This window comes from Nanorana parkeri, unplaced genomic scaffold (genome assembly GCF_000935625.1).
Source record: "Nanorana parkeri isolate BGI_ZX_2015 unplaced genomic scaffold, ASM93562v1 scaffold725, whole genome shotgun sequence".
NCBI classification, from domain to species: domain Eukaryota; kingdom Metazoa; phylum Chordata; class Amphibia; order Anura; family Dicroglossidae; genus Nanorana; species Nanorana parkeri.
In genome coordinates, this window is record NW_017306993.1 from 205,456 (window position 1) to 223,070 (window position 17,615).

Consider the following 17,615-nt stretch of genomic DNA (forward strand, 5'->3'; position numbering starts at 1 on the left):
CTGGCACACTGCTGCTATTCTGCAAGTCTCCAGCGGCCGCACTTGGGCACCATGGTGGTAAACGGTGCAGTGTGCCCCTCTAAGAACACTACTATTCCACTCATTCTGAGACTTACAATGTAATAATAATAATAATAGCAAAATATAATATTAAATAAAATTAAGATCAAAAAATTTAATTGAAAATTAAATCTAATATTAATGAGTATAATAAAATATAATAATAACAATAAAAAAATATATAATAACGATAACAATAAGCGTATAATGGAAAAGAATAATAATAATATAAGAGTATTTAGGAAAGTGAAATACAGTTCACGCATAGATAGTAAAAAATATATTTTTTTTTTTCCAAGCGCAGTTCATGCGCCAACACATATGCGGTGGGTTCTCGGCCACATAGGCAGTAGAGGATCGATATCCCCGCACACAGTCACATTGTAGTATTGTTCTGACAAGCAGCGATACTCGTTACCATGGACACCCAGCTGAGCGGAGAATCCTCCCCGCCTTCACAATGCTTAGACTCCGACTTCCACGCGCTCTTATTGGTCAACGTCTCCCAGGCGGCGAACGCTGATTGGCTGAGCCGGACAAAATCTATTCACAATCACAATTGGAAAGAGCTTGGGTATCCATTTCATTTCCTTTGCATAGCTCATCGTCCGACAGGTGGGAAACAGAGACCCGAGGAGATCTGGTGTAGGTCGGGGATTGTACAAGGTACGAACACAGTAGATAAAATCTCCCTTCATTCCACACGCCTTCCTCCAATCCATCCCGTATACAAACTGTCAATGTGCTCCGATTGCCGTTTCTTCCAACAGGAAGTGTTTTTTTCATTAGATTGTCTCCCTTTGGAGGGTTGTTTATATCAATAATGCACAATCGTAAAATTGTTGGGACACAGAAGGACTCAATTTTAAAGCTGACCATACATTTGTAGAATTTCGTTCGAAAACTTTAATTTACATTCTTAAAACGTTCGATTCTCTAAGAGTTAATGGCTACATATGGAAAATTGTTTTGTCCACAGTAAGCAGAAAAATCAAATTAGTGGGATGCAAAATGTTTCTGGAATGAATAAATTTGTAATTCTGTATGTGGATCCCAGACAGGAAAAAAGAAAAAAAAAATCAAAATTATTATTATGCACATGTGATTGGAATATTACTATAACATTACATCCTGAAATTAAACGTTAGAATTTGACACATTAGCACATAGCAATATAACATAAGTAAGGGCAGCTTTAGTTGAAGATATTGGTAGAGATTGTATTCCTGTATGTCACTGTATGATAGGGTTACAGTAGTTTTGCTGTATATGTATACTGCGATGTCTCTGTACTAGTGTGAAGGGGGTGTGGAAATCATGTGTCTACACTAAACACTTTTAGGAAATATAAAACAACCCTTTGGATGGAACAAAGCCTATTTGCCAATCCTTTGATGTCACATTTGCCTGCTGCCAGTAAGGTGACTCGCATGACAGCTTCTTCCATCGTTGGGGCATTGTGGTGATGTAATACACCCAAAGGAATTCCTTGGTCCATCTAATTTCCATGACCATTACAAATGTCAGTGTCAGTCATCCCCAGCAGATTCTCTTTAACCTAGATCAGGAGTAGGCAACCTCGGAACTTCAAGTTTAGTGAGGCATTGCATGACTTTGACAGTCACAGCCAAGACTTCAAGAGGCAGAATCATAAATGGGATTTGTAATTTCACAAAAACTGGAGTGCTGAGTAGAGATGAGATCACGTTCAGACCGAACACCAGGTAATCCGAACACGGAAGCTACATGAGCCTCCCACCCAATTAGCTACACCTGACCGGGCATTCCTCTCTCCACAGCTGGCCGTAAATAAAGGGGCGGGATGCTTGTGTTGACATTATTGACCTTAATGGCCCATCCACAGCTGATTAGGCGGTATTGAATGCGCATCCTTCTGTGTTCAGGAGGAGCTTTTTAAAGGAGAACTATGGGGTCAGGGCTTTTCCCCATAGTTCTCCTTAGGGTAACGGGAGGACACAAACTAGCGTCCTCCCGTCACCCTAAGCTCAGTATCCTGCGAGCTACAGCTCGCGGTATACTGAGACGCCGGAGCGGATCCCGACATCGATGTCGAGATCCGCCCAGCTGCGTGAGTGACAGCTGGCTCTGCCTATCTAGAGGCAGAGCCAGCTGTACCCGCCCCCTCCCCCGTCCGTTCCGCCAGTCAGCGCTGGTGGATCGGAGCTGGGAGGGGGGAATCCATCCCCTCCCCTGTCACGGCAGAGAGCGATGACAGGATCGAGAAGTGAGTGAACACCGGTATGTGTTCGCTCACCTCCCGATCTACTGAGCCGACCTGTGACAGTCTCATTGTCACAGGTCGGCTAGAACTATGAGGTGAGTGAAAAGCACTCACCTCATAGTTCTCCTTTAAAGGTTTTTTTAAGTAGCTCAGGTTCGGACCAGCACATAGTGCTGAGGTTGCCTGCAACTGATGTAGATTGTGCAAATAATCTGACAGTCCAGGTTGATCATGGCTTTGTGGGAAGTGAGGATAACCTAAACTTCCACGGGGAAAGCCTTGCATTGTGCCTTTTATATGATAGAAAAGGCAAGAGGAGCATTACATCTTTTAACATCTCACATTTTGAGGTTTTAGTGGTGCACGGGATTGACACACAAATGATAATTACAAGCAATTTCAAACATCATTTGCATTTACTAGACTGCTTTTCATCTCCAAGAGTGTAATAATTGCCTCAAACAAGGGTGCTCTAAAAGCAGAAGTAACTTAGGTTGAAAAAAGAGCCACCTGTAGCCTTTAGCCATAATTTGTCCCAAGTCTTCTTTCGGTTTCTGAATTTTTGGCTGCTTGATTGGCCATCCCCAATGACGTAACTTCAACTTGACACGCTGAACCTGTGCACTGAGCTATGCATATGCGGCTCAGTCTACAGGAAAAAAAATAGCTGACAGCCAGCTGGAAGCTTTTATGACATTCCATTTTACTTGTGCATTTTCACGAAAGCCATCTCAAGTAGGTATTAAGTAGCCACTAACACCATCCACTGAAGAGCATGGCAGGTCTCTGCACTTGCGTCACTTGTTCGATGATGGGCAGGTATGTCCTACTTGTTGTCCATATATGGCCCCCTTACCCTCTGGTGAGTGGCATTTAAAGGACAGCTGTACCTTTATTCTAAAGAAAATATACTATTCCTCTTCCCCTAGCCCTTCTGAACTAATCTAGACTAAAGTGATACAGTTCCAAGCTGCACTCCATACAGCATTGCGAACAAAGTGATGAAGTAATGCTTGTAGTGACAGCAACAGATGCTGCTGTGCAGTGTCTCAATAGAAGAAGAGCAATGGTCACCAGCACTCCTTTTAAAGATGCAAACGTGATTACTTTTTTTCATAGCATAGGCCATATAGCAAACATTTCGGAGGATCCCTTTCTGAAGGCGAGACAATGACCAATCTAGACCAAAACGCCAACCCAAGCTGCTTACTACTCTCAGACAGCCATAGCCTGGTCCTTGTGCTTATGCTTTTCAACTATTGGTCGTGCCTGCTCAGTGAGCATCTCTAGTCTTGGAACACGGCACTATTCAAGTCTATGTGGGCTTATTTGCTCAGAGGACTTTGGCTTATTGAGGATGAAAACAAGGAGCAAGCTCTCCTACTGAAATAAATAAGCAGCTGAGGTGGGGGTTTACTTTAGATTGGTTCTTGAAGGGTAGAGAAGGTAATTGATGTAGTGTTTGAAAAAGCTCCAGGATGCTTAATCTCTGGATAAGGAGGAGGTGAATGTAATCTGGGAAGCTCACTTACCAATCTACCATAGCCACTGCTATGGCAAATTCCGCTGTGTTGGTCCCTGCACCACCCCCAGCAGTCGAGCCGATTCCGGCCCCAGACCAAGCCCAAGGATCGCATGTGCCTGAACCTCGTGTACGAATCCCAGAAAGATTCTCAGGAGATCGCCCCAAATTCCGGGCTTTCAGGAATGCTTGCCGGTTATTTTTTGCATTGTAACCAAAGACCTTCTCTTCAGACACTGTTAAAGTAGGATTTGTCATCTCCCTACTTACGGGTGAACCTCAGTCGTGGGCTCATCAGCTTCTGGAAGGGGAAAGCCCTCTATTGAACTCACTCAGCACCATGTTTGATGCCATGGCATTACTCTATGATGATCCTCAATGTACCTCCACAGCAGAGTCCGCTCTCCGCTCCCTTCTCCAAGGACGCCGTCCTGTTGAGGATTATGTGGCGGAATTCCGTAAATGGGGAGCTGACACAGCCTGGAATGAGGCCGCTCTCAAACATCAGTTTCGCATAGGATTGTCAGAGACCCTCAAGGACGAATTGGCCCGTGTTTCTGTACCTGAAAACCTGGAAGAGTTGATCCAACTATCGATCCAGCTTGATCGTAGACTCGGAAAGGAGGAAGGAGCGGACTGGGACTGTCCGACCAACTTCGATGACCCCAAGGCTCCGATGGCTCCTCACTTTCGTTCCGCTGAACCTCCTGCTGCATCATCCATGTCTGATACAGAACCCATGCAATTGGGTATGTTAAAGACCCCATTATCCCAAGAAGAATGTCAACACCGTCGGCAAAACGGATTATGCCTGTACTGTGGAGGATCGGGGCACTTTCTGAATGGATGTCAGATTCGTCCCTGTAAGTCTGCTTCTACTGTTTATTTACCTATCAATAAGAATAGACTTTCCCACCTTACCCTTGATCTATTTCTACAGATGCCGGGAAAGACCATCCAAGTCGCGGCAATAATTGATTCAGGAGCCTGTCGCTGTTTCAGGAGCCTGTCGCTGTTTCATGGAATATCATTTGGCCCGCTTGCACCAAATTCCTTTAAATACCAATGTCCAGCCTTTGACCATACAACTGGCTGATGGATCCCCACCAAGTTCGGGTCCTATAACACAGGAGACCTACCCTCTGTTGACATACACATCACACTCCCATACGGAACTTCTACGAATGGATGTTATATCATGCCCGATGTTCCCGGTAATCCTTGGATTACCCTGGCTACAAACACATGAGCCTTCTATCAATTGGAACGCAGGAACCATAACCTTCTCTTCTCACTATTGCCTCCAACACTGTTTCGGTTCATCCCCTTGTCTTGTAGTACAGCCGGAAAATGCAGAACTTGCCAGATCTGTCCCACCAGCATATCACACCTTTCTGGATGTGTTTGATAAGAAGGGAGCCGATGCTTTACCACCTCATCGGCCTTATGACTGTGTAGAATGTGTTACCGATTCCAACAGACTGTCCAATCGAGTTATTACCTGGAGCTGCCATCCCGTTCGGACGGATCTATCCCTTGTCTGAACCTGAACTCGAGACCTTGAGAAAATACATTGAAGAGAATCTCACCAAGGGGTTTATTCGACCATCCACCTCACCAGCCGGAGCAGGCCTCTTTTTTGTCCAAAACAGGGACCACTCCCTTCGGCCATGCATAGATTATCGGGAAAAAATAACTATCAAGAATGGATACCCACTACCCCTGGTTCCTGAGCTCTTCCAATGCTTCTGAGCTGCCAAGATCTTTTCGAAATTGGATCTCAGGGGGGCCTATAACCTGTTACGGATCCGAGAGGGAGATGAGTGGAAGACCGATTTCCGTAGCCGATTCGGGCATTATGAGTATCTTGTGATGCCTTTTGGACTCTGCAACGCCCCTGCTACTTTCCAACACTTTGTCAACGACATTTTTAGAGACTTCTTCAATCATTTTATGATTGTATATCTTGATGACATCCTTGTGTTTTCGCCCTCTCTCTCGAGAGCCACAGGGAGCATATGAGCAAGGTCTTGTCCCGCCTACGGATCCATAAACTATATGCCAAACCCGGAAAATGTGAGTTCGAGAAAGACTCCATCCAGTTTTTGGGGTTGATTATCTCTACGAAAGGCATTGCTATGGATCCCAAGAAAGTCACGGCCGTATTGGATTGGCCAGTGCCCAAAGATCGCAAGGGCGTCCAAAGAATCGTAGGATTTGTTAATTTCTACAGGAGATTTATTAAGGGGTTATCTGCCATCATCGCACCCATCACGCAACTTACACGACAGGATGCTCGGTTTGTCTGGTCTCCCACGGCTCAAGATGCCTTCGTAAACCCTAAAGACCCTCTTCACTTCTGCTCCCATACTGAGACACCCAGAACCTACTTTGCCCTTTGTCTTAGAAGTAGATGCTTCCAAAACAGCTATAGGAGCAGTACTTTTGCAACGCCCCACTGACACCGCCCTGGGGGTTACTGCACCCGCTTCCCATTCCATCCCGACCATGGGAGATGCTTAGCATTGACTTCATAGTCGATCTTCCCCCTTCTCATGACTTCACGTCCATCTTCGTTATGGTGGATCGTTTTACGAAAATGGCCCATTTCGTTCCCATGGTTGGTACACCCTCAGCTCCTGAAACTGCCCGCACTTTCATCCGTGAGATTGTCCGTCTCCATGGAGTACCAGACAACATTGTCTCTGACAGAGGGGTCCAGTTTACCTCCAAATTCTGGAGGGAATTGTGCACCTCCCTGGGAATCGAGCCTCGGTACTCGGCTTATCATCCCCAAACTAATGGCCAAACCGAACGGACGAATCAAAAATTAGAGCAATATCTGTGGTGCTTATCCTCCATCCAGGATGATTGGGCTTCACTCCTTCCGTGTGCGGAATTCGCATACAACAATGCAATTCATTCTGCCACGGGACAAACTCCATTCTTCACCAACTTTGGATTCCATCTGTCCTTTTCACCGTCCTACCTGCAAATACTTCACTCCCATCCATCCAAGAGAGAGTCCAGTCCCTCCAACCTTGACCTGCTGAAGAGAACCCTCCGAAAAGCCCAGGACGCTACCAAGATTTATTTTGACCGAAGACGGAGGGGCAACCTAGATTTACAGCCCGGTGACAAGGGGTGGTTGTCCACCCTCAACTTGAAACTCGCCTGTCCTTCAAAGAAGCTAGCTCCTCATTTCATTGGCCCTTTTCCTGTCCTCCAGGCGCATCAATCCGGTGGCCTACGAGCTCAGTCTGCCGGCATCCTATAAGATCCATCCAGTCTTCCATGTGGCCCTCCTGAAGCCTGTGGTGCCGAACACCTTCGGTGACCGGGGTGATGGGCCACCGACTCCCCTTCTAATCGATGGTGCGGAGGAGTACGAGGTGGAAGCCATATTGGATTGTCGTGGGAGAGGTCCGTCCCAACGTTTCCTGGAAGGAAGGGATATGGGCCTGAGGAGAACACCTGGGAACCTGCAGCCCATGTTCATGCTCCAGCCCTGATTCTGAAATTTTTGCAGAAATTCCCTCCTCATCGTACCCATATGGGTATCCGGAGGCAGTTCTAATGTTCTAAAGTCACAGCATATACTATCCTGTTATAACATCAGCACTGTAATAGGAATACATATTGGAGTTGTTTTTGATAAGAGAATTAAAGCTAACTTGAAAAAAAAAACCTTTTTTTCTTCTGTCACTGCCTTCTGTCACTTTAAACAACTCCCTCCCAGAGAAAAAGCTGGATGCACTATTTTGTCTGACTGCACCAGACCAGAATGCAGCCACTGACGTGCCACATGTTCAGGTGCGGGCGATTGCACTGCGGCTGGGAGGCGTGGCTGCACTGCCATTGACTTCAATGTACCACCACGCCCCCTCCCGCCTCAAAACAAAGTGAGCTGGCCGGAATGCGATCCAGTGCGTTTTGGGCCTGAATACACTGTGGCTGGTGTGTCACTTTACCTTCTCCTGAGCTCCAACCACCTGAGTGTCACTCTCAAATGGTTGGAGCTCAGGAGAAGGTAAAGAAAAGAGAACTGGCTATTTTTATGGTAAGAGATAAACTTATGGAGACTTCTGTTTGTTACTTTGATTAGATGCACCTTTTTGAAAGGGTCTTATAGGCCTATGTACCTTTCCTTTTAAGGATTTGATGCCATCTCAGAATGTGTTACTGACATACCTCATTGGTTTTACTTAGAGGCTGTGTTTGGAGCCCAAGTTATTTGGATATAGAATGTACACCGGTGATGGAAATGGATAATGTCAGGTAACATGAGAAACTATATTTATTTGTTCCCACTTGGGCAGATCCCCTTATAGTTTCTTAAGGAGTGTTCATTGTTCTTCCATAGGTGTGATCTATTCAATAATAATAAGACATTTTGAGATGCTCTCATCTAATAGAAAATCTGGCCTCTTCTGAATCCTTTCTCACTTTGTAGTTTCCTGCTTTGACTTGGGGGTTGTCCTGCTCTCTACCCCATTTCTATTGGTCCCTCCCCGTCCGCGCCCATAATTGAGTGTTGGTCAGTGGTGGATCCAGCCATCTTTACAGACTATTGTAAGTTTATTGAACTAAACAAACCGCACAAAGTATTCAAATACATTTGCATAGGTAAACTATGAACTCTTTGTAAATAAAAAATATGATTTTCTGGTAGAAAGACAGTAGCCTGTTTCCTGAAGAAGCGGATCTCTGTGAAACGTGTTGAAATCTGTTCTCCTCCCACGGGACTACAAATTAAACCAGCAAATTGTAACAAGTATCGCAATATAGATAAAAATGTGGGAGGATGCGGCTACATCCTATGGTCTTTTTTAGGCAGCCTTGTTTGTCTTTCTTTTTTTTTTTTTAAACTATGCATTTTAAATATATTTATAAATAAAAATTGTTATACTTTATATAAAAACTAAATGTGTTTTGTGTGATCCTTGAAGTACCTTAAAAATCCAAATCCTCCTTTTTTGTTCTTTATGACATTAATTATCAGGATGCGGTACTTCTCCTCTATGCATACCTCTCTGTATGAATATTACTATCTATGTATGTGTGTATTAAGCCCCATTCATACCTATAAGTTTTCCTGCATCAGGAATCCCTAATCTGGCATGGATATACTGGATATATATGTTAAACATTTAATCACAGGGCTTCCCTTTACAATATTATAAGCTTCTATTTTTCTTCTCGGTATAGCTGATGTTATTATTCACTGATTTAAATTTTTGGCACATAATTAGCTATTTCATTTTTGAGGGTCCAGTGTATCTTTTTTTTTTTTTATCTGTGAAGATATATACCTCACAGTAAGAAGACATGAGGGACTTTTTCAAGTCTGCAGTCAAGGGATTCGTTACATTTCATTTATTTGAAAACAGAACTATTCCCCAGATATAGATCTTGCCATTTGGGGAAATTGTAATGCACCTTGGTGAAAGTTGCTTACCACACAGTATTATAAATACTTCATGACACATTGTCCATTAGGTTACCTCATATTTGTCCTAATTACTGTTTCACAATTCTATACTTGATTTGAAAGGTCGGCTCATGATATTAAAAGGGTTCTTGATATGAAGAGGGCTACTGATATTAAAGAAGAGGACTCTGATGTGAAGGGGGTTCCTAGTGTGAGGGGGGAATCTAATGTGAGAGAAAGGGGATCCTAAGATATAGGGTTGCTCCTGCAGGATTCTAATGTGAAGGGGGCTCCTGAACTGAAGGGGGGGCTCTAATGTAAAGGGTGGTATCACCACTCGTTTGTGTTTATTGCATGGGGTTGAGGGTCTGAAATAGATTTTGGAGGGCCACACATTTTTCCCCTATTTGTACATTTACGGTTTTTACAGTTTAGACTGGTGTGCCTTGAGATTTTGCATACTTTTAAAGGGTGCCATGACTGAATAGACTGAATGCCATGACTAAGGCAGGAATTCCTACTTGTTGGACAGATAGATTGCTTTACTTGGAACTTGTGAATACTTTACTTGTGAATATGGAACTTGGATTGCAAAAAGGAAATGTCTCTGATGGAACTGAAATGTTTACTGCTGCTATACATTTAAATGACATGAGCTTACATGAGTTCTTCTTTTCTTTCCAAGCAGTGCATCAAGCTTGAATATATGACACCCTTATCTCCAATGCCATGCAATTTGATACATTGCTAGGATAGTATTGCTCTGTCAAAGAGCCACACCTGATACTTACAATAGCAGTTACCATATTTTTTTTTGATAATATAACTGCAGGAGAACTATGCAATGGGACATGAAGCAGAACATATTTTTGTTTCTCTGGTTAGGGGGTGGGTTAGTTGATCACAGGTGGCTCTTATTAATCAGGTGTAATTAAAGCAAGTGAACAAATCACATTGAGCTTGCTCACAGAGGCTTGTGAACAAAGTACCTGGAAGTGGTATTAAAACATTGGCATTTAAACAATTGGAGTTTAACTTGTAAGTATTATCTTTAACTTCCTGTATCTAATATAGACATTGTAACTTGGAACATGTTTACTAGCATGGTTGAAGGGTTTGTTCACTGCCCACTGTGACACATGTACAGTAGACACAGTACCCTACAAACGTTTACTTCAAAAACTAAGGTCTATCAGGTTGGATGCAATTGTATGTACATGGGAGGAAAACTGGCTGCAAAAACGGATCCATAGGATAGTAATAAATGGGTATCTTTCTAATTGGGCGAAGGTTGTCAGTGGGGTGCCCCAGGGTTTAATCCTGGGACTGATCCTTTTCATCTTATTCATCCACGACATAGAGATTGGACCAAAAGGTTAGAATTCGTTTTTTGCGGACGGTACTAAACTGTGTAAGGCAGTAAATTCCAAACCAGAGATATCTGTACTTCAACAGGACCTAGATAAAATTGAGGCATGTGCTACAAGATGGCAAATGCAATTTAATGTTGAAAAATGTAAGGTTATGCACATAGTAGAAAAGAACGTGTGCGCAAACTACTACTTGGGGGTACTACATTAGGGAAGTCGGACATGAAAAAGGCCTCATAGATCACAGACTTGGCAAAAGTAAGCAATGCCAAGCAGCAGCCAGTAAAGCAAACAGAATACTAGCATGCATTAAAAGAGGGATTGTAGCAAGGGATAAAATAATAATAATTCCACTTTATAAATCACTGGTTTGGCCTTATCTTGAGTATGCGGTGCAGTTTTGGACTGCAAACTCTCAGGAAAGACGTACTCGAGCTGGAGAGTGGTTCAGCAAAGGGCTATAAAATTAATTAAAGGGAAAGTAGGCCTGAGTTATAAAGACCGCCTCCAGCAATTTAAACTGTATTGAGAACCTGGGGACACAACAGGATGTTGGAGGAAAGGGGGTTCACTCTTAGAATTCGTAGGGTTTTTTGTGTGAAATTGTGGAATTCCCTTCCACATTTGTTGTTTTCTGGTGAGAGCATTGGTAAATTCAAGAAACTTCTTGATAAGTTTCTTATTTCACTTCATATACAAAAACATGGGCAGTGTTTAGAGCAAGATAAATACAAACACACAAACACATACACCCATACACACATGCACTATATTGCCAAAAGTATTGGGACACCCCTCCAAATCATTGGATTCAGGTGTTCAAATCCCCTCCATGGCCACAGGTGTATAAAATCAAGCATCAAGGTATGCAGACTGATTTTACAAACGTTTGTGAAAGAATGGGTCACTCTCAGGAGCTGAATTCAAGTGTCGTACTGTGATAGGTTGCCACCTGTGCAATAAGTCCATCCGTGAAATTTCCTTGCTACTAAATATTCCACGATCAACTGTTAGTGGTATTATAACAAAGTGGAAGCAACTGGGAACAACAGCAACTCAGCCACAAAGTGGTAGGCCATGTAAAATGACAAGAGCGGGGTCAGCGCATGCTGAAGCGCACAGTGCGCAGAAGTCGCCAACTGTCTGCAGAGTCAATAGCTTCAGACCTCCAAACTTCATGTTGCCCTCAGATTGGCACAACAACATTGCGTAGAGAGCTTAATGGAATGGGTTTCCATGGCCAAGCAGCTGCATCCAAGCCTTACATCACCAAGTGCAATGCAAAGCTTCGGATGCAGTAGTGTAAAGCATGCCACCACTGGACTCTAGAGAATTTTTCTGGGGATGATCTTGGCCCCTTATAGCTGCAAAGGGTTGGCCAACTCAATATTGAACCCTACAGACTACCCTACAGACAATATTGAACCCTACAAGACTTGCAGGCTTCTCTACCTGCAAGCCTGGGACCAGCATCATAGGTGTCGGCAGGAAGCAGGGAAAGAGACCAATGAATATCCGTTTGTTAATCTCCTGCCCGCTGAATGGAGACAGATTCGGCCCGTTCGGCAGTTGTCGAACAAGCAGGCCACTAACCCGCTGAGAATCGTACGATTCTCGGCGGGTTTTCAAGCCTGCTTGTTCGACAGAAGACGTGCGACCGTACAGTAGAAACGGTTGCACGCCTTCCATACACTGTACGATTCTCGTACGATCGCGATTTCCCACGATTCTCGTACGAGAATCGTATAGTGTATGGGCACCTTAACTCTGCACCTAACGGACACAAACAATAGATACCAGCACATGTATTAATGGAAATATGCACCATTCACAGTATTTGTTATAGCAATTCTGACCTATACGAAATGTCTGCTACACCGACTGCCACTCCAGACATGGATGAAACAGAGTTTAAAATATGGTAGCTTTGTTAAAAAATGCAAGAATTTATTAATTTCTGATAAGAGCAATTAGAAAATCGGCTTAAAGAAAAATATTTGCAGAAAGGAAAGCACAATTCAAATCCAATTTGCTACAGCATAAGTCTGATTCTGACAGTCTTAAGGTGCCCATACACCTTACGATTATCGGACGATTTTCGTATGCGATCGACTTTTCGTCCAATAATCGTATGTGTGCATTGCAGTGTCTGACCGACATTACTGTACAATCGTATGACTTTTGACGGTCAAGCATGTTTGAAAACTTTGCTCGATCGTACGATTGTCATAAGGTTGCTAGCGTTTCCGTCCGTCAAAAGTCGTACGATCTACACTGCGCATGTGCAAACGAAAATACGACAAATCAATTACCGCATTTTGGCCAGGTGCTTTTCGTTAATTACGGCTAAATTAATCTTGCGATCATCGGGGCAGGATGGGGCTGCCGTACGAAAATCGTACGACTATTCGATCATCGGATGAAAAGTTTCGTCCGATAATCGTAAGGTGTTCCTCAGAAATGGCCATCATTTGTGCATAGTTTTGATGGAGAGCTCCTGAGATGCATATACAGCAGTTTTTGTTAACCCTCTAGAGGACATCACTTCCTTATCAAAAGTGCTGTAAAGGAGAGCTGAAGTGTTTAATTTTACTTCAGCTGAGTTTCATGTAATGTTACTTTTTAACCGCCTGCCGGCCGTTGTAAAAAAAACGGCCAGCCTGGAGCTCTCTGGATCTGAGTGGGAAAGTGGCAAAATTTAAAAACAGGCAGCATTGCCTGTTTACATACAAGCTATCCGCCGGCTATAGAGGCCCCCCCCATGAGGTGTTGGTATATGAGGCTCCCCCCTCCCAAAGAGGGGACCGAAGGGAGATTGTGTACCGATCTCCCTCTGATCCCCTGTCAGAGAGCCACCACGCTGGTCAGCGGAGCCCGTGACTGACCAGCATGGTGGCTTTCTGACAGAATATCACAGGATATCAGAGCTCCACTGACCAGCATGGTGGCTTTCTGACAGGATACACGATCTCCCTTCGGTCCCTTCTCCGCTGTCAGACTCCTAATGTCTCCATAAAGAGAACCTGTCGCATCCTCTTTGCTATCACATAGGGGAGTTTCTTAGCCCCTATGTGGTAACAATAAAGTTAAGTGGGAAATTTTTTTTTTTTAAAAATGAAAGTATGTCTGAATGGATACGCATATCCATACATGTATATATTTTGATGCACATCCATGCATACATATTCTTGTTGCATAAATATGCATGTGAATGAATATGCATATCCATATACGTCCACATGCATAATATGTATATTTGTATATCTATGTGCATATCTATACATACATTTATGCATGCATGTATAGATATGTATTTATATGTATAAATATGCATTTCTATATGCATGCATGCATATGTAGATATGGATGTAGATACAGTAGACTACCAGTTATCCGGCACCAATGGGGGCTGGTAGGTACCGGCTAACTGTTGTTTTTGGTTGCTTGAGAATAGTAACTCTCACGTTTCCCCCTTCAATTGTGACTGTAACACATGTCTAAGCTGTAGATATTTATAAAATCAAGTACTCAGCCAAGCAAACTCTGATTGTAGTTGAGAAAAAGGCCTGAGCTCTCCCTCTGAATAAAGTTGAAAAAGTGTATTAACCCCCGCCTTCTCCCATCTGTGAAACCCCCTCAACTTACACGCCTCTTTTAAAGGAGAACTATGAGATGAGTGATTTCCACTCACCTCCTAGTTCTAGCCGACCTGTGACAATAAGACTGCCACAGGTTGGCTCAGTAGATCGGGAGGTCAGCGAACACATACCGGGTTCGCTCACCTCTCGATCCTGTCACGGCTCTCTTTCCCGTGACAGGGGGAGGGGCTGGATTCCTCTCTCCCCGCTCCGATCTGCCAGCGCTAACTGGCGGAACGGACGGGGAGGGGGCGGGTACAGCTAGCTCTGCCTCTAGATAGGCAGAGCCAGCTGTCACTCACGCAGCTGGGCGGATCCCGACGTCTAAGTCAGGATCCGCTCCGGCATCTCAGTATACCGCGAGCTGTAGCTCGCAGTATACTGAGCTTAGGGTAACGGGAGGATGCTAGTTTGTGTCCTCCTGTTACCCTAAGGAGAACTATGGGGAAAAACACTGACCCCATAGTTCTCCTTTAAGGATTTGTTATGCTAGCAAGGAGTATATTTAGTGTGTCCTGAAAGACCTAAAATTAGCTTTACCATCCGCAAGAACTTCCCCAACAAATATAGTTTTGGCAGTAAGGCGCTATTTTGTAAATAAACAGAAAAATCCAAAGCATGTAAAGGATGTGTTCCTTGCAGGAAAAATGAAATAATCTGAAAGGAGGAGGAAGAGCAGTTCTGTCGCTCCCAGCCAGCTATATGTTGTAGTTGAGCAGCCAGATAATATATCCATGGATTCGGGGCCACAAGGCCTACCATATTTTTTGGGTATTAAAGATATTCCCTTTTAATTCTTGAATGTTTCTTTTTCCAAATAAGATCCCTGAATAACGCAGCCACCCTCCGAAAGGGAGGTAGAGGCAACCAGCAGGGAGAGTTATGCAGTAAGTACAATAATTGCAACATCCAAATAATTTTCAAAAGATTGGTGTGGCCCACAACTGAAAGTGGGAGCCGGCACCAAATCTTAGATTGAGACCGAAGTTTAGAAACTAAGGGGGAGAGATTAAGCGAAGGGTACTCCATTATATTACAGGAGATCACAACACCCAGATACTTGATGTGAGACGCTATTTTAATATGAGTTAACCCCTTCATGACTGAGGCCTTTTTTTCATTTTTTGTACCCATGTTATATTCCACATTTTAGGCCTGAAAATTACTTAAAACCCCCCAACATTATATATTTTCTGAACAAGGGGTTAAAGAGTGAATAAAGAGGAGGCAGCTGGGGTTGGCAGAGGATCCAGAGGAAGTTATTGGGACTTATCCCAGTTAATCCACAGCCCTGGGTAACCACCAAATTAAGGACATCACACCAGCAAGGGAGGAATTCTTGTCTGCAAGAAACAGAAGAATATCATCCACATACAGGGCAACTGTCTCTTCCAATGTACCTCCACTTCCAAAGATTGACGTAGCAAACTTTCCAGGGGCTCAATCGCTACTGATAAAAGGAGCGGTGGCAGAGGACATCTCTGCCTGGTCCCCCGACACAAAGAAAAAGATGGTGAATAATAATTATTGACAGGAACCGAGGCAGTAGGATAGAAATACAGCAATTTTACCCAATTAAAAAAAGTTTCTCCAAATTTGAGTTTAAGTAAAACAACCCAGAGATATGGCCATTCAATGCTGTCAAATGCTTTAACAGCATCAAGAGCTAGTAAAGCCCTATTGCACATTGCTTCTGATAGAACCTGCATATTGAGAAATACTTATATAATATTAATCGCTGTAGAAGAATTTGACATGAAGACTGTTTGATCTGAAAGTATTATAGAATTACCTTATTTAACCTATTAGCTAAAACATTTGCCAATATTTTCACATCCGTAGTAACGAGATAGGCCTATAGAACTTGGGTAGCAAGGGATCTTTTATCTTTCTTAGGAATTACTACAATCATTTACCATCACCATCTAAAGTTCCATAAGAGTAATTGGGTCATCCAAGGACCCTCTATCAGAATCAGAAAGGACTGAAAGAAAAATCCTAAATCGCATATTGTCCCCCTGTTTTCCCAAAGCGCACTAATATGAGAGATAGCTGACTGTGAGCGGACCAAATGGGCCACCGTTTTACCTGCTGCCTCCTCTTCAGCCCAGGACACACGTTTCCAGAAAAGTTGTTTATTCTGCACCCTCTCAGAAAGCATGGACCTCACTTTTCTCTAAAGGATAAGCCATTTAATGCTCTTGAGTAGGGCTTTCCGCATAGCTCACCTCTGCCTTTAAAAGTGCATCATGGGCCTGCTCTAATTCTCTCCCGGAGGCATATTTTATATAGCTGATCTCTTTAATAAAAATTTCCTGAAGATAGGCCTTTAGCGCATCCCACACCATCCCCTCCCTTCTGAGGCTGTTCCTCTGTTCACAGATAGAAAATAGGACACAGTTTCTAATATCTTATCTAAGGTCATAAATTTCCACAGCCAAAAAGGATTAAGACGCCAGAGAGATGCAGAGTTGGGGGGACCTGGATCTATAGAACCACCAAAGGGGAGTGATCAGAAACTCCCTGAGGCTGTATATGCACAGAGCAAATAAGAGGAATAAATTGTACTCCGTGCCAAGTCAGTATGGGAAAGACTATTATATGTTTTAGAGTAACACTTAAATTGCAATTCAGAAGGATGAGTTATGCGCCAAAGATCGTGCAGGCCCAGTTCTCTGTATAATTTACCAAATGGGGTTATTGTATTTACAGGAATGTCTTTAGCTGGAGAAAACCAATCAAGAGAGAAGTTTAAAAAGTTATTAAAGTCCCCCACTACCAGAACAGGAAGTGTAAGCAAAGGGGTCAAGAACTTACTCCTCCCAATTATTTCATAGCATTGTTATGACGGTCAGTTAGCAGTCTTTTTAGACTCTGCACCAATAAATCTTTATTCAGCTTGATTTGCTGGTTAGATAGTTGTTCTGGAAGGACAGGAATGCTTGAGCGGGATTTAAAAGAGAACTATGGGGTTAAGGCTTTTCCCCATAGTTCTCCGAAGGGTAACGGGAGGACACAAACTAGCGTCCTCCCGTTACCCAAAGCTCAGTATATCGCGAGCTGCAGCTCGCGGTATACTGATACAATTATGTCTGGATCCGCCCAGCTGCGTGAGTGACAGCTGGCTCTGCCTATCTAGCTGTACCCGCCCCCTCCCCCGTCCGTTCCGCCAGTCAGCGCTGGAGGATCGGAGTGGGGAGGGGGGAATCCAGTCCCTCCCCTGTCATGGCTCTCTGCCTGTGTTTGCTCACTTCCCGATCTACTGAGCCGACCTGTGACAGTTTCATTATCACAGGTCGGCTAGAACTATGAGGATGAGTGAAAAGCACTCACCTCATAGTTCTCCTTTTAA

At 43.7% G+C, this 17,615-nt stretch overlaps 1 protein-coding gene across 1 annotated transcript in view; it reads left to right on the plus strand.

Moving 5' to 3' along the window:
* Nucleotides 1-514: 514 nt before the first annotated feature.
* Nucleotides 515-17,615, plus strand: part of RASSF4 (Ras association domain family member 4) — a 233,340-nt gene continuing 216,239 nt past the window's right edge. The window contains exon 1 of the mRNA XM_018564102.1: nt 515-726. The gene's annotated coding sequence lies outside the window, so the exon portion shown is untranslated. The remainder of the gene's footprint in view (nt 727-17,615) is intronic.